Here is a 22,471-nt window from a genome sequence, read left to right as displayed (position 1 = left end):
TTTTATTTTAAGTCCCTACACCCATTATTTATTATGGGAGGGTTTGCAGTACCTGTCGTTGGCCATTCGTGGTGCTGGACATTTATTGCTGTTTTAACCCCCAGATTCATCATGCTCCTATTTTGCGAGTCCTTAATAGCGATTATTAAGGAATTGCTATTAAAGACTCGCAAAATGGGATGCATGTAGAAATCGCAAAATTAATAGCGATTTCTACATCTTCCTTATTTGCGATTCGCTAATTGCGAATCGCAAATAAGGATTGACTCCCCATTCATTCCTATGGGCCAAAGGCCCATAGGAATGAATGGGGAGTCAATCCTTATTTGCGATTCGCAATTAGCGAATCGCAAATAAGGAAGCGATTTCAAGGGTGCCAGGGTGTCCAAAGGACACCCTGTAGCACCCCTGAAATGGTGATTTACACTGGTGTTGCGCACACACATGTCCAAAGGACATGTGTGTGTGTAACATCTAACATAGAAAAATGCACTAAAGTGCATTTTTCTAAGTTTTCGCTATTTACCACAAAGTCAGACTTCGCGGTAAATAGCGGCCAAAAATTGCGAATTCGCAATTCTAAAATGGTTCATGAATTGCATTTAAGGAATCTCAAATAGAGATTCCTTAAATGCAATTCCTCGCAATTTAGCGATTTCAAAATCTGCGAACATTGTTTAATATGGGGTTTTATTTTAAGTCCCTACACCCATTATTTATTATGGGAGGGTTTGCAGTACCTGTCGTTGGCCATTCGTGGTGCTGGACATTTATTGCTGTTTTAACCCCCAGATTCATCATGCTCCTATTTTGCGAGTCCTTAATAGCGATTATTAAGGAATTGCTATTAAAGACTCGCAAAATGGGATGCATGTAGAAATCGCAAAATTAATAGCGATTTCTACATCTTCCTTATTTGCGATTCGCTAATTGCCAAAGGCCCATAGGAATGAATGGGGAGTCAATCCTTATTTGCGATTCGCAATTAGCGAATCGCAAATAAGGAAGCGATTTCAAGGGTGCCAGGGTGTCCAAAGGACACCCTGTAGCACCCCTGAAATGGTGATTTACACTGGTGTTGCGCACACACATGTCCAAAGGACATGTGTGTTTGTAACATCTAACATAGAAAAATGCACTAAAGTGCATTTTTCTAAGTTTTCGCTATTTACCACAAAGTCAGACTTCGCGGTAAATAGCGGCCAAAAATTGCGAATTCGCAATTCTAAAATGGTTCATGAATTGCATTTAAGGAATCTCAAATAGAGATTCCTTAAATGCAATTCCTCGCAATTTAGCGATTTCAAAATCTGCGATTTTTGCATTTGGGATGATGAAAAAAGCGCTCGCAAAGGGCCAGATTCGCTGAATCTGGCCCTTTGCGAGACGATTTTGGCTTCATGAATCTGGCTGTAAGTCCTTTTTGTCTAAAGTAACTTTAGAAGGGCAGTTTGTGTACAGGAATGGGTTTACTCTTTCATAGGTTGGTACTCATTCCTCTCTAAGCACCTCACTAACCTTTTCGAAACCCCTCTTTACTCCTCCTTAAACCCCTCCCATTTAGAATGCTCCCTTATCCAGCCACTTCCCCAGTTTCCTCCTACATTTACTAATAAGTAGTGCACTTGCGTGTATAAGGATCTCCCCATAGAAAACGTAGGAGAGGTGGAGGTAAAGATTTACAGCCAGATTTATCAAGCCAAAATCGGCTCGCAAAGGGCCAGATTCTGAGAATCTGGCCCTTTGGGAGCGCTATTTTTGCTTTTGGGATTCATCATTCCAAATGCAAAAATCGCAATTCTAGAAATCGCTAAATTGCGAATAATTACCTTTAAGGAATCTCAATTTGAGATTCCTTAAATGCAATTCATGAACCATTTTAAAATTGCGAATTCGCAATCTGGGGCCGCTATTTATTGCGAAGTCTAACTACGTGGTAAATAGCGAAAACTTAGAAAAATGCACTAAAGTGCATTTTTCTAAGTTGTATGTAACACACACACATGTCCTTTGGACATGTGTGTGCGCAACACCAGTGTACATTACCATTTCAGGGGTGCTACAGGGTGTCCTTTGGACACCCTGGCACCCTTGAAATCGCTTCCTTATTTGCAATTCGCTATTTGCTAATCGCAAATAAGGAATGACTCCCCATTCATTCCTATGGGCCTTCAGGCCCGTAGGAATTAATGGGACAGCCATTTGCGATTAGCACTTAGCGAATCGCAAATAAGGAAGCAGTAGAAATCGCAAAAAATATTGCGATTTCTACATGCATCCCGTTTTGCGAGTCTTTAATAGCGATTCCTTCGCTATTAAGGACTCGCAAAACAGGACTTTGATGAATCTGGGGGTTAGACTCTTAGGTTTGCGAACTGCATGCTGTGGTCAGTAAGCAGTACTACTGTAGTACTGCTTTTTATTGTACAGGATGTAGTTTGTGACCCAGCCCCCTGCTGTCACTGCTAGAACTGTGAACACCCTGACCACAAAACACATTGGGTAGATCATTGTTTCCATATTTTAAAAACAACAAGCACTTCCTAAACAAAGAGTCAGAAATCAGCAATTAATATTGGGGAGAGGAGTTGGCCTAACGGCTAAGACGGCTGACCTTGGAGCTGGGGAACCAAGTTTGACTCTCGGCAGAGACGCGCAACATCCTGTGATTCTGGGCAAATCACTTAATCTGCCCGTGCCTAACAACAATGAATGTGAACTCATGTAATGCAACTGGTGGTCGTGTAAAGCGCTCTAATACCTGATAACTTCGGGTCAAGTTTGCACTATATAAAACTCAGTAAAAAAAAAAATATATATGTATCTTTTTTTTAAATGTCTGGAAAAAAATACTTCAAAGAACACACACTAGGTCAGCTACATATAGAATCTATAGTTGAATAGAAACCCTACCTGGTGGTCCCGTTTCCGAATCATAATGGAAATTCACATGGGACAATGTAGCCATCATCAACATGCTGTGACTTTTATGAATAGCCTATCCAAGAAATGACAAAGCTAGAAAAGCAGGTGAAGGTGAATGGTTGAATGTGGCTGAACCAAAACCCCTATCTCTCTGTGTACAATCTGAAGAGTTGATGGCATGAAGTTTAAATAGCTAAAGATGTCTCCAGCCAGACCTAAATATTTCAGTATTTGCTCCACCTATTAGAAAAGTGGAAACATATTCATCATGTACTGTTGCCATAAAAATATGGAGAGAGTAGTTGTGTATCATCAGCTGCTCCTTCTAATTCTGGTAAGCAGTTAATACCCACTAAAGTCATGACTCTCTACACTCTTGGGGGCAAACCTATCAATCTTTCATGCAGCGCAACACAGCAAGCCACCTTGCTGCGCTGCATGAAAGGGAAAGAGCAGGAAAGTGCCGTATTTAACATTATACAGTGCATTCCTGTCCTTTCCTAGCACTTGCTCACTTTTGAGTGCTTAGCGCCAATGCAGGCACCCTTGTATCATGTGTCAATGGAAACTGCATTGAAGGCAGGATTGTTTTTGTCTAGGAAGGGGCGCTTTACTGCAGAAATATAATCCCGAGAGACATTTTCCTCTTCTATGTGTGCTGCAGAATGTAGCACACAAAGAAGGAGGAATAAATGAGGAGAAATAAAGATATTTCCCCTCATGACAGCTCACCTCGGGAGGCCTACCATTTTGATGCATTCCCCGGTCTACCACTAATGGTAAATGTGGGACAGTGCCAAAATCTATGGGTGTATTGGAGAAGTGTGGCTCAATGGTTAGAGCGGCAGACCCTGATGCAGAGGTCTGGCCCGGGATCAGGGTTCAATTCCTGCCTCGGCCAGTCTCGGGCTCAATTTCTTCGGACCTGATAATTCTCGCCTCGGCGCCTATTCTAATGATGGGTCTCACTCTGCAACTCTGGGCAATAGCTTCCTTAATCTCCACAACGGCCCCAACAGCGCTAGGATGCCTGGCTTCACCTTGGGGGTGCCCAGGAGTGGGCACTTCACAGGGAAAAGCTAGGAAGGGTTCCACAGCGGTATGTGTCCCGCACCTTGAGACCCCTTCGGGGGTGATTTGTGCGCTATATAAGCACTACATTTACATTTATGCGATGGGGCACCCATACTCCACCCCTGGAACGCCTATCTGGGTCACAGTAGAGTAAGTCAGTGATTTACGCTACCTTGCGTTTGTCTAGATTCATCAAGCCATAAAGGGCCAAAGAACGTAGCCTTGTGCTGCGTGATAAATCTCACTTAGGTTTTACGTCGCCCTTGCACCCCATTGCGTGGCCCAATGATGACGCAAAACCTTGATAAATATGGACCCTGTTCTCCAGAACCTTGATGGAGGGTCGCGGGCTGAAGCTGTGTAACGCAGTTCGCTCCACAGGCCTCCTCTGCTAGACTGAATAAACCCCTTTGCCACCAGCAGCACGTGTGCTTTCTATGCGTATTTGAGTGACAGCTTTCCCTGCTGGCTCCTGATAAGACTTTTTAATACTCTTACCTTTTAAGCACGCCCTTTCCTGCCCCTTCACTCCCAGGGAAGCTTGCCCAGGTGGATGAGCCTTTTATCATTGCTCAGTGTTTTCATTCTTTTAATATTTGGAGGTGTGTATGGGAGTCTTTCTTCTGTATTGTTGAGCACAGTGCTGAGGTTAAATGCTGAGGGATGGAACACATTAGTATGGAAGGAAAAACTACAGTGGTAGATGTTTTTCTATTGGATAAAATTCCTCTTGTATTGTATTGTATTGTATTGTTATTTATATAGCGCGGTTGCTGCCCAGTGGGCGTCCAAGCGCTGAAGCATGAAGACAGAACTGGGAATAGCGGAGAGATTAGGATTCAGTGGACCTAGCAAACAGGTAGGTTTTCAATTGTTTGCGGAAGGAGAGTAGGTTTGAATTAGTCCGGAGTTGTAGGGGGAGTGAGTTCCACATCCTAGAGGCGTTTAAGGAGAACATCCTTCCTCCGGTCCTGGCTCTCCTTACTCTGGGTACCACGGCCAGGAAGGCCTCCGTAGACCGGAGGTTTCTCTTAGGATGGTATTGAGTAACTAGCTTTTCAATGATAGCTGGACCTGACTTCCAGAAAGCCCGGTGGGCAATGCATAATGCCTTAAATGCCACTCTCTGTCTCACTGGAAGCCAGTGTAGACTGTTCAATGCAGGTCTGGCAGACTGCATCCGTGGAATCTGTAGCAGGGTGCGGGCTGCACAATTCTGCACCACTTGTAGCTTTCGCAGGGTCATCTCGGGGGCTCCAACATACAGGGCGTTGTTCGAGTCCAGCCGGAACTGAATCAGGCCCTGTACTGCCACTTGTTTGGCTTCCATTGGAAGGAGGGGAAGGACTTTCCTTAGTGTTCTAAGTAGGCCAAAACAAGTGGCGGATAGTTTGGTCGCCTGAGTGGAAAAGGAGAGATTTTTGTCAAGCCATATTCCTAGGCTTTTTACGCTTTCCTTGGGGATGGGAGGGGTGCCCAGGCACGGAGGCCATAAGGAGGTGAATGACACTGGTGATACCGGGCCCAGGAGCATGAGCTCGGTTTTATCTCCATTAAGTTTTAAGGAGGAGCATGTCATCCACTCCTTGATATCCTCTAGGCACTTCATCAGACTTTCTGACGTATGTCTGGTACCCTCTTGAGCCAATGAAACCACTAGCTGGGTATCGTCAGCATATGATACAATTTTTATACCATAAGGTTTGACGATCCCGGCCAGCGGATTCATATATACATTGAACAGCGCAGGGCTCAATGAGGAGCCCTGCGGTACCCCGCAGTTCAGGGGTTTTCTGGCTGATATTGTGTCCCCGTCAAAGATCTGGAAAGATCTGTTGTTCAGGAATGACTCAAACCACCTTAGAGCATCGCCTGTGACACCGATGTTGCATAGACGGTTCAGCAAGGTGGCATAGCTGACCGTGTCGAAGGCCGCACTTAGATCAAGGAGGATCACTGCCACTGATCCTCCCTGATCTAGTATCTTTCGTGACTCTTCAGTGACTGCAAGCAGGGCAGTTTCAGTGCCGTGCTTGGGCCTGAATCCTGTCTGGGTTGGGTCGAGGAGCGAGTTGCTTTCCAGGAATTGTACTAGCTGGGTATTAATGTACTTCTCCAGCACCTTACTTACCCAGGGAAGTAGTGAGATTGGGCGGTAACTGGAGTGATCTTCTGGGTTGAGAGTGGGCTTTTTCAACAATGCCCGTACAATAGCTCTCTTCCATCCAGTGGGTACTGTACAGGAGGAGATGGAGGAGTTAAGAAGATCCAGCACCACGGGAAGGGTGGCTTGGCTTGCCTGGAGCAGTATCTCTGGTGGGGCAGGGTCGCGGGGAGAGCCGGATTTAACTTGACGTGCCAGTTGGTGCAGTGTGTCCAGGTTTAATTGGGGGAAACGTTCCAAAATTGGCTGGCCTGGGGGGGAGGGTTGCTCAGAAGCGTATGATTGGGTGTTTCTGAATTGTTGGTTACTGTCGGGAAGGAGGAGTAAATCTGAGTGACTTTATTATGGAAGAAGTCTGCGAGTTCGTTACATTGTTCTGGCGTTTTTGTAACAGGGGGAGCAGTGTTCACGTTGATACATTTTTTTACTAAATGGAAAATTTCCTTAGGTTTTGAATTGGCTGCCATTATTTTGTCTGCAAAGTAGGAGGCCTGGGCCGCCCTGACCCCATTTCTGTAGGCCTTGATTGCCTCATTGTATTAGGATTTTTTTCCAGGAAGAGAGTCAAGTCGCCAAGCTCTCTCTTTTTTCCTGCAGAGGAGTTTTTGGTCTCTCAAGGTGTCTGAGAACCAGGGCGCGGATTTATGCAGCCTCTTAGGTATAGATTTCCATAGAGGGAGGATCATGTCCAATGAGTCCCTGATCCAACCCTCGTAATTTTTATTTGCTTGGTTGGGGTCTGTGCAGGGTAGTGGGCGAGAGCATTCTAGGTTGGTTATCCATGGCTCTATGGGAAGTTTTTTCCAGTTTCTCTTGGTTACGGGTTGGGGAGTCGGTAAAGGGGACTTGCCGGTAAACCAGGTAAGTGGGACTAGGAAGTGGTCCGACCATGGAAGGCAAGTGGGTTGCCCTACCATTAACTCGGTGCAGTTACTAAATATCGGGTCAAGGAGGTTGCCCTTTTCATGGGTGGGGGCTGTAACCAGCTGGATCAACTGTAGGGCTGCAAGGTCCTCTGTTAATTCCCTAGCGGTAAGATCTGTGGGGGAGTTAAAATGAAAATTGAGATCTCCTAGAACCGTGTAGTTGGCAGAGGTTAGAATTCGATTAGAAATAATATCTGGGAGAGATCTGTGAAACAGCTTCCCTGGTTCTGGGGGGCGATATATTAAAGTACCAGAGAAGGAGCTGTTCGCAGTGAAGTCTATGCTGAATGCTAGGCTCTCGCACTCAGGAATAGCTTCGATAGTGGTGCGGCAACAATACTTGTCTTTTAGGATGATAGCCAGGCCTCCACCTCTCCCCTTAGTCCGGTCTAGTCTATGGATTTGAAACCCGGGGGGTAGGGCTGAGACTATGTCTGGCTCTGAGTGAGACATGAGCCATGTCTCGGTCAGGAAGATGGCGTCTGGGTTATACTCTTCTAATAATAGGAACATTTGTGTGCTGTGCCGCGGTAGGGATCGGCAATTTAACATATACATATGATATTCCTGGGACGTTGCTGGCGGCACAGTAGTACCAAAAGAGTGTTTACAGCCGAGGCAGCGAGTGGGAAGTTCAGCTGGGAGGTAAGAAAGTGGGCATTGTGCAGCAGTAGTGTTCCTTATATTCTGGATGGCCGCCGAGCTGTACGTCCTGACCTGGGTAGGGTGGGGGGCAGGGGTTGTGGCCCCTGGTCCCGACTGGTCGCGGCCGAGCGCAGACGGGCTTGCCTTTGGCGCGCACCCGCTGCGCCCGTCCGGAAGCAGCACATTCTTATGTGTCAGAGGGAGGGGGCGTGGCCTGTGTCAGTGGGCGGTGCCCGGGGGGTCACGGCGGTTGTCCTGCAACCCGCTTCAGCGCCTGACTCGGCTGCGTGGGGAGGCAATCACCAGAGGAGCAAGCAGTAAGATAAGTTTTTAAAAAGCACAAGTTATCACAATCACAATATTAAAAGTATTCTTTAAAATTGTGTCCTTGCTCTCGGCTTCCGCCTCAAGAGCTCTGTCACAAGCAGTAAGATAAGTTTTTTAAAAAGCACAAGTTATCACAGTCACAATATTAAAAGTATTCTTTTAAATTGCGTCCTTGCTCTCGGCTTCCACCTCAAGAGCTCTGTCACATACGAGCGCTGGCCATCAAAGCGCGCCTACTTATAGTGAAGGGGGCGTGGCCTGTGTCAGTGGGCGGTGCCCGGGGGGTCACGGCGGTTGTCCTGCAACCCGCTTCAGCGCCTGACTCGGCTGCGCGGGGAGGCAATCACCAGAGGAGCAAGCAGTAAGATACGTTTTTAAAAAGCACAAGTTATCACAATCACAATATTAAAAGTATTCTTTAAAATTGCGTCCTTGCTCTCGGCTTCCGCCTCAAGAGCTCTGTCACAAGCAGTAAGATAAGTTTTTTAAAAAGCACAAGTTATCACAATCACAATATTAAAAGTATTCTTTAAAATTGCGTCCTTGCTCTCGGCTTCCGCCTCAAGAGCTCTGTCACATCAGTGCACCGCTTACTCTCAGCTCCCGCCCTCCACACACTCCCATCATCAGCTTGCCCTTAGAGCCAGGACCAAAGTGAGTAGCTTACCACTTTGGTCCTGGCTCTAAGGGCCGGCTGCTTCTCCCTCCTTTGAACTCGTCTCCAAGACATTGTGTGGTTCAAACAGCTGCAACCGCCTGCCACGTGTGCAGTATCAGAGGCAACAACATGTATGATTTAACAAGATGTGAGGAAGAATACAGACACAAAATGTGTTGACTGATGGATAGGCTCCCTGTTGGGACCGCAGCCCTGCTTCTAGTATTAAAGAGCAGCCAAGTTGTCAGGTTGCTTATGTGTGGCATTTCCTTGTTTACCAGATGATAATGCGTGACATTTCCATGCCATATGGGTGACATTTTGAGTGAGGCTTTACCTTGAGCAGAGAAGAGCAGTGTTGTCTATTCAATAAAATCAACTTTGGAAATTAGCCCTTTTGTTTAATGTAAATGTCTAGAATTAACTGCACCACTCCTGAATATTTTATGCAAGATCTTCAGCTTACTCCCACTGCCTGACTCCCTCTCAGAACACCGACAGTCGAGGGTGCATCCTTGGGAAAGCTCAGGAAATAGGAACCAGAATTGCAGGCTACCTCTCACTAAGGGAAGGTAGATGGTGCCCAAGAGGCCCACCTTTCTTTGGGTGAACATATTACGAACACAGCTTTCCACATTTCTAGGGTGAACATAACCAGAACACAGCTCTCCACCTTTCTTTGGGTGAACATATTAAGAACACAGCTCTCCACCTTTCTTAGGGTGAACATAACCAGAACACAGCTCTCCACCTTTCTTTGGGTGAACATATTAAGAACACAGCTCTCCACAATCCTTAGGGTGAACATAACCAGAACACAGCTCTCCGCATTTCTTTGGGTGAACATATTAAGAACACAGCTCTCCACCTTTCTTAGGGTAAACATAACCAGAACACAGCTCTCCACCTTTCTTTGGGTGAACATATTAAGAACACAGCTCTCCACATTCCTTAGGGTGAACATAACCAGAACACAGCTCTCCACCTTTCTTTGGGTGAACATATTAAGAACACAGCTCTCCACATTCCTTAGGGTGAACATAACCAGAACACAGCTCTCCACCTTTCTTAGGGTGAACATAACCAGAACACAGCTCTCGACATTTCTTTGGGTGGACATAACCATAACACAGCTCTACACATTTCTTTGGGTGGACATAACCAGAACACAGCTCTCCACATTTCTTAGGGTGAACATAACCAGAACACAGCTCTCCACATTGCCTGGGGTGAACATAACCAGACACTTCTCTCCACATTTCTTAGGGTGAACATAACCAGAACACAGCTCTCCACCTTTCTTTGGGTGAACATATTAAGAACACAGCTCTCCACCTTTCTTAGGGTGAACGTAACCAGAACACAGCTCTCCACCTTTCTTAGGGTGAACGTAACCAGAACACAGCTCTCCACCTTTCCTTGGGTGAACATATTAAGAACACAGCTCTCCACCTTTCTTAGGGTAAACATAACCAGAACACAGCTCTCCACCTTTCTTTGGGTGAACATATTCAGAACACAGCTCTCCACATTCCTTAGGGTGAACATAACCAGAACACAGCTCTCCACCTTTCTTTGGGTGAACATATTAAGAACACAGCTCTCCACATTCCTTAGGGTGAACATAACCAAAACACAGCTCTTCACCTTTCTTAGGGTGAACATAACCAGAACATAGCTCTCCACATTTCTTAGGGTGAACATAACCAGAACACAGCTCTCCACATTTCTAAGGGCGAACATTACCGGAACACAGCTCTCCACATTTCCTAGGGTGAACACAACCAGAACACAGCTCTCCACATTTCTAAGGGTGAACATACCCGGAACACAGCTCTCCACATTTCTTAGGCTGAACATAACCAGAACACAGCTCTCCACATTTCTTAGGCTGAACATAACCAGAACACAGCTCTCCACACTGACAATGGATACCTCACTCCCAATTAACAAAAATGAACCCAGGGATGCAGACATGTCCAAAAGGCCAAACGTGTCTTTAAAAAAGGAATCAATGACTACCCTTCATGTAACCAGTTTTTCAAAACTGACATTTTTTCCAACAGAGATAATGCATTCTGGGAGTTGCAGTTTTGCTTTTTATAAGACACCACTCGCGGAAGGTGTGCTGCAGTTCAGGGTCTTCAATGTAAGGCCAATGTAAGCAAGAGACCTGGCGGGGAGTCCACGAGGCAGCAGGAGGATGTTATTTTTGGGATACGGATGATCCCAAGAGCTAAAGTGAGGGAGGGGTGTTTAGTTGGTGCAAACCTCCAGATCATTGGAAATGGTTGCGCCAAACACGTGCCGTGAAATAAGTAATAAAGAGGCCCGTGGTCAACTCAGCACTGAACGGGCCTGTGATTCTGTGTTTTTTTTTCCTGCTGCGTCTGGAGGCAATGGTACTACCACTGAGGCCTGCTTCCCAACATCTCTGCAGGCCTCAGCATATACCAACTGGGGACAAGGGGGAGCACTGCTCCCCTGTGGTTCTCTGCATTACCGCCAGAGTCGCTCCCGACAGTGTTGCTGGCCTTGCCTGCCTTCATGGGGCTCCTCATCTGGGGGTCCCCAACTCTGCAAACCATCACGAGAATTCCAGGGCTGAGGTGATCAGGCTGCTGTTGCACATCCCTTCTCGGCCCCGTCACAGACTTTGATGTACCCCCCACCCACATGCAAGTGCTGCGACATCAACCTAGGAACAAAAAAACTGCCAATACTGAGATTCAGTTACCACTAAAACTTCTTCAATAGACTTTATGAATTAAACATAACAGTCAGCGTTTTCAAATTGCACCAATAAATGGTTTATTCCCCTTTTTTGCATTCATTATTTTTGCAAAAGGACATCAATTTTTGTGCACAGAAATATATGCATGACACTTATGACAGACTAAATACAATAAATAGATTCAGCCACCCCTCCCCGTCGTGTGTGTCATCCCGGGCGGAGACAGCTTCGCGGGCTGGCGAGCATCTAATTGCAGCCACACCCGAGTACTTAACAGGTCTTTAAAAGACCATTTACTTGTAAATGAGGCTTTTGTTGTGTGTTCACCCCTTTTTACAGCCACTCTGTCTATAGTTGGAAGAATTAGCCCCCCCAAAATTTTTTCACCCCCCCTGAAATTTGGCTCTAGTTGCCCGCCTGCTACCCAACCAGAGGAAGGTGCATCTTGGCTGATTACACTCTGTTGTGGTGGCATGCTATTTCCCTGGGGTGGACTTTTGTATTTGGAGAGACATTTGTGGATTTTTGCAGCTGAATTTGGCAAACATTTTCCCAGTGGAGTTGTTTTATGAATTCTGTGGTCGAAAAGTGTTTTACTACCTCTGTTCCCATTGAACTCCACTAAATCTCTATGCAGAAAGATTGTTGTCCCTACTGCTGCGGCCCTGGGCCAAGTTCCTGAATTTAAACACAGAGCAAAAATAGATTATGGGCACTCATGGCATCAGTCCTTGCTCTTAAGACGTTTGTGTGTGATTGACCTCCACCCTTGCACGCGGCGAGGTGGAAAAACAATGTTGATCAGATGGAAACCTACTTTGTTACAGTGGTGATGGACAGTGATAGAAAGCACCCCATACTTCTGCATCTCAGGGGTGCAGCCAATCACAAAATCGCGAAGTTCTTGGTGGAAGCCGGACCACCTTTCACATACAACACCCTAAAACAAGCATTGACTGCTCATTTTAAATGGCTCGCATATTGTAACTATGAGCTGTTCGTCTTACAACAGGTCATGCAGCAACTTGATGAGTGGGTGCACTTCTTTTATGCTCATCTAAAAGATGTGGATTCCGTAATACCTGATCAAATTGCGCTTTTTTCTCCACTTCGTCGGTGGGGGTGAGGGAAATAGCAGACACAAATCCCAAAACATTTATCACCTGTTTGGAGAAGGTGGTAAATGTAGAATGGGCTACTTTTTTGCCTTCTCTGGGGGTGGTGTGGGGGCAAGATGCAGCAGGAGAGCAGGAGTCCATTCACTTCACCTGGGGGGAGCTTTTATACTCCACTGATGCTGAAGTACAGGGATGGGGGAAGACTGGATGCAGCAGCTGCCCTCAAACCCCACAGCTCCTCTGAGGTCTTCCAGTCCAGTGTCTCCGGTACTGAAATTATCAGGTCCTGAGTTTGAAGATCCAATAAGGCTGGGCCACAGACACCAGAGGGGGTACCACCATAGAATGATTTGGGTGCCAAAAGCAAGTACCATCGGTATCAAATATATTGACCCGATTCACACAGGTAAAATTAGACCAAAAGTCTAACTTTATAACTTTTTGGTATTTTCAAAGGTAAGTATACTTACTAGTAGTAAAGTTACTACTAGTAAAATTACTACTATTAAATTACTAGTAGTAAGTGGTACAGCTTAACTTTCAGTCTAGGTTTACCTTTGTGAATACCGAAAAGTAGTAAAGTTAGACTTTCAGTCTAGGTTTACCTTTCGGAATACCGAAAAGTAAATCAGACTTTCAGTCTAGGTTTACCTTTGTGAACAACGAAAAGTAGTAAAGTTAGACTTTCAGTCTAGGTTTACCTTTCGGAATACCGAAAAGTAAATCAGACTTTCAGTCTAGGTTTACCTTTGTGAACAACGAAAAGTAGTAAAGTTAGACTTTCAGTCTAGGTTTTCCTTTGTGAACAACGAAAAGTAGTAAAGTTAGACTTTCAGTCTAGGTTTATCTTTGTGAATACCGAAAAGTATTAAAGTTAGACTTTCAGTCTAGGTTTACCTTTGTGAATACTGAAAAGTAGTAGAGTTAGGCTTCAGGTCTAAGTTAGAAACTTGGTCTAACTTTACCTTTGCAAATCGAGCCCTATGGTAGTTCTTTTCAAGGCAAATCATTCTCTCAAGATAAGAAAATGTTTGGCAGGAAAAACCCCATTCCAGTCTGTAATCGGAATACATCCATTGGAAAACCAGTGCATATTTCAGCAGAGGTGGTCCCATGGTCAGGCCTCCTGTCAAGAAGTCTTCAAATGAGCAGCAGTCTTCTCAGTGATTCCCAAAGGCCCGCCTCTTTCACACACCAGCTTTTACCTAGTTTTACTGCCTCTTCAGTCGCCACCCCTCCACCAGGTGGGGTCTTCTGCACAAAGAGCAGACGTGTTCCACTCCAACCATGGTCATGTTTAGAAATTAGTAGAGAAATCAATGAGAGAGCGTGGGTAATTTGGGGGGCTCGTCCTGATCCCCAGAAGCGTCCCACATCACACTTACGCACCAACACCAGCTCCGCTGTAATCAGGCGTCGTAGCACAACCAGGGGGCATTCGGCCACCCGGTTGGGACCCCAATGATGAAGCATGACACCAACTAGGTTGTTGTGTGAGGGGTCTTTTAACAACACCCAATGGGTCCAGGCTCATGCCACAAACAGTGACTAAAGTAATTACATGCACATAGGCGGCCCGTCCACACTGTTTAGGTTCATGTGCAGAACTTTCCCCAAAAAAGTGGCTTCATCAACCAATTGACCACATGCTAGTTCTTGTTAACAAAAATAAAAAAGTGATACCCATGGTAGGCAGTGGAGGAAAATAAACCAGTCTGGAGGGCGTGTAATATTGTGAATTAAAACATTGCTCGATTCCCGCAAGGCAGAGTCTAAATATTGCTTCTAATTAACTAAATTGGACGTGCTCTAAACAGAGAAATGACACAAAATTCCCAGAAGGCGATCGGCTTCACACAGAATTAAGTTTTTACTAATTTGAAAAGCAAGCTTTGATCTATTCGCATAAAGAGAGACATTGAAAGGGAATAATAGAGAGAGAGGGAGAGAGACGACGGCAGGGTCGGGGAAGAGAACACCCACTTGTGCATCAAAGACTGCGGAAACTGCTAAACAAAGTGTTTGATTTTTAATCTATTTGATGCCTAGCTCCAGACACCACTGAGGGTGGCTGTTGACATTCAAAATACAGGTTAAGGAGGAACAAACTGTACTGATCACAGAGCACAGCTGCACTGGACAAATTATCTAAAACAACTTGCACACATTGAGGAACGGCGTTTGACGAAAAATCTAAAGCTATATAAAAGTGGTTTGCAGTTTATCAATGCTTTCAATCAGTCACTCAGAGCAGCTTACTGCACGTTTGGAGGCTTATTTAGGAGAGCCCTGCCTTACTTTTGCACCACTTAAAGTGTCTGCGTGGCTTTGAGTGGCCTCATAAATCATGAGTATAAGGCGATGCACTGCAAATCACTGCGCTGCATCACTCTGCGCCCTGGAGGCGTTCCAATTGGCATTGCGTTGGGTTTTCCCACTCAACACCCATGGAATTTGACGCTGCCCCAGATATACATAGGGCCATATGTATGAACACATTTTCCCATAGACACAGAATGGGCAAAACCCTTTATTACATCTGGCCCTTTAAGTGATGTATACCTGGGGAAGCATCAAATCCAGAAATATATTTATTTCTCCTCAATTTTTCCTCTTTCAAGTGTGCTTCATTTTGCAGCACACATAAAAAGAGGAAAACGCCCTTTGTCTAAGAAAGTGTCCCTTCCTGCACAAAAACAATCCTGCCTGCAATGGTGGTACCCTTGCACTATGGTCTTCGGCTGCCTACATTGGTGCAAAGCTGCCAAAATGGTACGAACTCAGGCAGAATGGACAGGAACGCATCATGCATTTAGACAGCCACCTTACCAGACTGATAGACATGGCAGGCTCCAAATAAACAATTCCATAACTGTAAAGAGAGAACATGTGGCAGGGCCTGTCTAGCACAAAAGAGCCCCAGAAGAGGTCTCAACTAGCTGTCTCATCCCCAGTGCACCTGTAACTTACTCGGACATAAATAGGAGAGAAAAAAGTTTGCACTCCCACCCCCCCCCCACCCTCCCCCCCACCCCCAACTAATTTTGCATGGTTAAAACTGTCAATATGTGTGCAGGAAAAATGTACAACTGTGTGTTGTTTTGCAGTTTGGAAGGAGGAAACATGCAGTGTTAATATGATATCACCCATTCTGACATGCACAGCAAAATGATGCATTCCCTACAGTGATGTTCACATTTCAATAATCATGCCTAGGAGGAGCTGTAGAGAACTTGCATTCAGGTTAGAGAACTCCGGCATTAGTTCGTGCAATTGCAATATTAATATTTCCGTCACAAGACCAATGCTTGGCATAGACTACCTTCTTTCCCGATGGACTTCTTATGCAGTTAGTTCTTTTGTGAAGACAAGTTATGCTATTTTCAAAATAAATCACAATACAAGAAGAGCAAATTCAGGGTACAAGTGTCGTCACCTAAAGAATGTTCAATATCCCAAAGACAGGTTTAAAATATGCAAATATTGTGCTATACTAGTCCTTATCAGTAAATGTAGATGTAAAAAAACAAATAATGTGATTAAACAATTGAAAAGGGTATACAATGGACAGACACATTAAACTTACATCAACCTGTTCAACCAGACATGTATGAAGTAAATGAACAGTGTTTACATTTTATATCTTAACAAATTTAAGCCCAAAACTGGAACTTGACCATTAACCCATTGTCTTAACCTCTGGTGGTGAAAGCAGAGGCATCTGGGCCCTCAGAGGCAGATGGACATGGAGCTATGTTAGAACAATTCTCAAGGGTCTTCATTAGAACAGAGTCTGTTCAAATCCCTGAGAGCTCCATGGAGCCAGAGATGGCAAAGGCTGTCTTGCGATGAAATATAACACAAATGTGATACCTGTGAAAATCTGATTCTCATTTTCAAGTCATTGAAAAGCTAAAGGACCTACATATTCAACCACCGAGCTAGCCATACTGCCGTACTACCTTACCTTGATTGAGCTTAACATCATCTCTCAAGGTCACACTCAAGAAAGCATTCTCAAGCAAACAATCCTTAGGCTCTCATTCTTTCTTTCCTTCCTTCTTTCTTTCTTTCTTTCTTTCTTTCTTTCTTTGTTTGTTTTTTTTTTTCACGTAGAACTTTACCAAGTTTTTTGTACTTACGATTTGTACGCATTGCTACCAAACCTTCTAAAAATTCTGACCTTGAAATTGTCCAATATTGCCTACCTTAGTATTTTGCCTGCTAATTTCATATATAAACTTACAAACTTTAACTTGTGTCTGCCATTCTTATTGAAAATGTTCCAGTCCGAAATATTGAACTTGTACTAAATGTGTTAGGGATGGGTCCAATCGGGGAGCACCAAAGTCCATATTGGGACTAGACTGCTCCCTGTCCTTGCGGTTGTGGTGCAGTGGGCAGGTCAGCTGACTTCGGAGCACAGGGTTCACCGTTCGATCCCTGGCTCCGGCGGCAACTGAGCTGAGCACCATGTGACTCTGGGCAATAGCTCACTTAATTTCCACGACGGCCCCCAGCGCCTTGACATCTGTAAGGGAGAGTAGTTTGTGCTTTACAAATATGGATTTACATTTACATTTGCCTTGCTATTGACATGATCATTTAAAATAGGGTAAGGTAGGGCGAAGCCAGATTTGGAGCAGAGGTGATGGTTCCAATGAGCCGCTGATGAAACCAATCGGCAATAGTGCTGACTTCTGTAACTTCATGGTCCAAGCAGTTTTCCCCAAGATTCAAATCGACCCAGTCCCAACCCGATCCTGGTTCAAGGAGATGAGGTGGCTGAAGAGGAATGACATGAACGCGAAGAATGAACGAGTTGTGAAGCAGTGTGCTCAAAGTGGGCACATTGTGGTGGAATGCAGTGGATGGATTTTGAGAGCAAATATTATGTGGCTTTAGCTTTTGGATTTGTGCGAGTGATAGTCATTGCATATTTGAAGCAGTTATCTTCAAAAGTCTTAATGCTGCGCCCCCATGTAAAAGAAAATTCCTTGGGCTCCATACCCCAGTATTGTTCTTTCCCCAAATCGGCACATAGAGCACTAGAATATTTCAAGTGTCCCTTTTCAATACATTAGTCATTTTACCCAATTTATTCCAAAATTGTGCTTTAAATACACTTTTCATGTAATCTTTTTCAAGTGTTCACTTGGTAGGGGAACCTCCTATCAAAACCTTACTATGAGGAAGGCTCCCATGCTGAAATTCAGATTGGGTATTACATCTGACTTTTAGCAGTGCCTGTTGAGGATGTGGGTGGAGCCAATAGAGTCAGTGGGTGGAGCCGGTGGAGGACGTGGGTGGAGCCGTGGAAAGGAGGTGTGGCCTCCGACAAACATTTGAGCACCTGGACTTCATATTTGATAAATTAAGGACTGAAAACACAGCTTCATAGTGGTTTGTCTCAAACTTTGACTTTGTCCTGGTCGAGTGTGACCAGACATCCTAAAGTGGTGCTTTATGTTTTTGTGCACTAGAAAGTGTTTATTCCTTTAAAAATCATATTTCCCGTTCTCTATATGGGACCTTTGTCATTTTGGTGTCTATTTGTTCATTAAAACATAATTGATCTTTCTAAATTGGAATATTTTTTTGAATTATGTTTTGTGTCTTACTTATTTAAGATATTACTGCTTTTAACGGTTTTAAGTAACAGGCGGCCCTCCATTTTTATAATTGCAGAGAGAACTGACTGAGAGCATCTTGTACACAGCAGCCTGCGCCTTCTATACAAGTAAGACCATTGAAAGGGTGTTCCAGTACCTCATAGCTGGAAACTGCTTATGAGAGAGAATACTGACAATGTCCCCCCTCTTTCTTCATAGGGCCAGGCAGTCCATACAAATTCAAAAGCTCGAAAATTATAATATATAAAATACAAGTAAGTCCATTAGATAAAAAAACAACAGGCTGAATGACCAAATATAATAGTAGATCAGTAATAGTAGTCTCTGTATTTGATTTTTCTCAATTAGATTGGTTTTGCGACGGGGTTGATTTACTGAAAGTCACCACACAAGTTCTGAATAAACAGAGGTAAGATAAGGAAGCTTGCAGTGATGTAGGGAGTGGTGAGAAGTACCAATAATTATAAGAATCCTCTAAAGAAAGGCTTTTTCCCTTTCTTCACAGCTTTTGTCCTAATGAGAACTCCACAAACACCGCAAGTTCGAAACGCGTAGAATGTTAGAGCCATAAGATCAAAAGAAGTCGCGTTGAATCATTCCAAATAACTGTTTAAAAAGAAAGGATTAATATATGGCATTCTGTGAATATTGTAATTCCGGTGTAAATATATGAGTGTATGTTGTCTGTGGTTGTATGAGAGGGTATGTTTGTATGATCGATGGTTGAAAATGTATATAATGTGTTGAAATATTTTTATGATGAATGTATATGTTGTGTACAGAAGGTCTTGTGAAATATGAAAATTGGTGAAATAAGAACCAAATTCATGAAGTAAAAACATTTTTTGCAAAATAATAAAAGATTTAATCGAACATAAACATGAAAACAAAGCATATTGTTTAATTTGTATATTTTGATTGGATTGATATTCAAAGTATAGAGCAGTATTGGCACTTCTTTTTTGTTTATCATTAGCTAGTGGCTAAGCCTTGCTGTTGGGAGCCCAGACCCAGTGGTGGTTTTTCGTATTGTTAGCAGACACCAGCCTGTGTGGTCCTTCACCCAGTCTAAACATAGTTGAGTAAGGATTGTTCTGAATTCTTGTTGAAAGCAGGGATCACGGTCCTGCACCCGGTTTCTTCATGTATTGTGTGTAGGCCTTTGTTAGACTACATTGTGAGCGTTTGTGAGTATGACTGAAAGGGAAACTTTTGCATACAGCGAGGAACATATTAAAAATCTTCTTGCTGCCCCTCAATTATTCGCTTCCGCATCTTTGAGTACTTCTGCACAAAATCAAAATGAAACTGATAAATTGATCCGATTAAAGAAAAAACTAATCCGCACTGACCTCCATGGACACTTCCTTCTGCAACACTTAAGAGCTGGAACAATCCCAGGTGCCCTTCAGATGAAAAACGTACCTGTGATCTTCACAGAAGACCCTATTCATAAAAAAGGCTACAGTTATATCGAGACGAAATGTAGCCGTGTCTTTATGGTCCTCACTGTAGAAACTGCCCAAAGATTGTCTAAATCGCAATTAGAAGAAATAGAACTTCTGGAAACTGCAATCTCAACAAATCAGTTAATAACGGACTCTAAATCATTGTTCGATAAAGTCCAAAAAGAGATTGGAGAATTCAAGGATTACACCATAAATCAAAAAACTACTCAATTCGAAAAAGATAAAAAAACTTCAATTTGGAGAAAGTATATCCCTTTTTACAACCTGATTTCTATTCCAGGCCAGAAGCTCGCAGACATCTACAAGACTATCAAGGGAGATCAGAAAAACAACTTCATTACGTTTTCTGATACATCCTCTTCAGGTAGTGGTAGCGAGGGAGAAAACTCAGACCCTCAGAGAAATAATAACAGGAGAGGTACCTTCCAACAACCACACCAAGGGCCTTTTTTAGGAAGAGGCCAGACGAAAGCCGGAGGCAAAACCAGATACAATTGATCCAGCGCTCCTACCAACATTTTTGCATATATGACTCTACCTACTACCATCAAATTTACCATACAATACTAGGCCCATATCAACAACAGAGCGACTGAATCATGAGGCGAATAGATCTATATATGTTGTTTAAACTATCTACAATAAACAAGACCAGCTTGTCATTTAGTAAGTTTATTTAAACATATTTAGAAAAACTTAGGTTTTGGAATTTTAATAAACAAGCATTAGAAAATGTCATAAAGAGAGGTTTATTCAGCATTAATAAAGAGAGCTTAATTCAAGAAATATTATTCATTAGCAGAAATAAGTAAAAATAACCATTTCCAAACCCTAACTATCTCTCTGTCTCTACCCTCATCACCTAAAAATAAAGTCTTTAAAATTCCCCTTTCCTTACGTGTATTCCTCCATCAGCAGAACACGTCCCTCTGGAATCAAGAAGCGCAAGCCAAATGTCTGCAGTTTGAGCTAATTTTTATACCCTAAACTAAGTTAAACTAACTATTTTTCACATTCCAACAGTTGAATTCTAGCTCTCCATTGGCTGAGCCACCTCATGCCACAGCAAATTGTGACATCTTCTACTTCATGTCCGGGCTTATTCACTAGCTCATTGTTCATGCACAAAATCTTGGCGACACTTCCTTAGGCTGTTACATTTTGTAGAAAAGATGTTCAAGCAATACAAAATTTGTCACGTCTCTTCCTTTCAACCTTGAGCTTGACCGTTCTGAGCTTCCCGTGGCACATTAGCAAACCTCTCCACAGTGTCACTTTTGGCAGTTCTTTTCAAAACCTTTCAAAATAAAAGTTCATATGCTTCTCATCTTTTTCAGAAAAAAATTTCTCTTGTGGCATTTTCATCAATAGGCCTCTTTTCAGAAAGCGTCAATTTTCTGCGCCACCTTTTTCTTGCGCCACTTTTTAAAGTGTGCTATTTTTCTGCAGCCATCTCTAGGCTTCATTTGTAAAACTATTATATAAACAAACATAAAACATGAATTAATTAAGGAATTGACATTTGTTCTGTTACCCACCCACCTTTGCTAATTAATTAACCCATTAGTCTATATTACCTAGCAGAAGCAAACAAATAAAGCAGCGTTTGTATCTACCATTCTTCATTTAGTCCAGCAGGATTCTCCACATACCTGTATAAAATAAAAAGACACAACATAGACAAAAGCATATATAAAATAGGCACATGCCATTAATTGAACAGCCGCAATTAATATTGACAAGACAATAGACAAACAAAACAAGATTAGTTATTTATTTTTAAAACGTAGTTGCTGCAACATAGAGCACATAATGTTAAACCCACATGTTTGTGAATGCAATTTTATTGTAGGTTGGTTTAATAACATGCAGCAAACATATTAGTTTTATTAAACATTATGGAAGTCTGGCTTCACAAGGCTGAACAAAATATTGTTCATTAACCTGCTCCATCAACTCCCTCATCTGGTGATTTTAAAATCACCAAACACCACCCAAAAATGTCACAATTTTTTTTTATATTGAACATGTTTCAGGCTTACTCAGGATTAGTATCTAAACTCTAATTTCATCTATATTTCTGCAACTCTCATGTTGAGTTCTATAAATTCTTCTAATTCTATTTCCTTTTCTCTTTCCTTATTCAGCTAAGCTGGATCCTTTCCTCCTTAATATCCCCAACCATCAATGAATGTATAGGTATCCACATTTTGACTTGCACCAACAAAACAAATATTAATCTGAGTATAGTCCCATAAAAAAAAAACTAAACAAAAAATCATTATTTTGAAAAATTAGTATATACCCCCTCCTTTTTTTTTTAATCTAAAACATGTTTTCTTCGACCTAGGTCATACAACAAAGTTTCTTTTTCTAACTAAAACATAATTTCTTCGACCTAGTCAACTAACAAAATTTCTTCGACCTAGTCAATAAATCTTTCAATTACAGGTGGAAATAATATAAAGGACTTCCTTGATGACTTATTTTTCTCATTTGTTTTGACCACTCTCATTTGTTTTCTTCTATTTAATACTTCAATTCTTCCTTTTATTTGAAACTTTTCATTTAGCTCTTCCTTACTTTGACTTGAGATCTCATGTACTTGATTTTCATTTTTATTCACCAACTTGCATTGTAGACTTTTAACTCCTATTGTTCGATTAAATTTGCTATTTAATAATCTGTATATCATATTCTCATTTCTTTTATTATTTAATTTTTCCTTCTGTTCTGTCAGATTACTTTCCGTTTTCCAAGTTCTCTTTTTCGGCTTATTTACATAATCATCATTGTCA

This window comes from Lissotriton helveticus, chromosome 11 (assembly GCF_964261635.1).
Source record: "Lissotriton helveticus chromosome 11, aLisHel1.1, whole genome shotgun sequence".
Taxonomy (NCBI): Eukaryota; Metazoa; Chordata; class Amphibia; order Caudata; family Salamandridae; genus Lissotriton; species Lissotriton helveticus.
Note: the sequence above shows the minus strand (reverse complement) of the source record.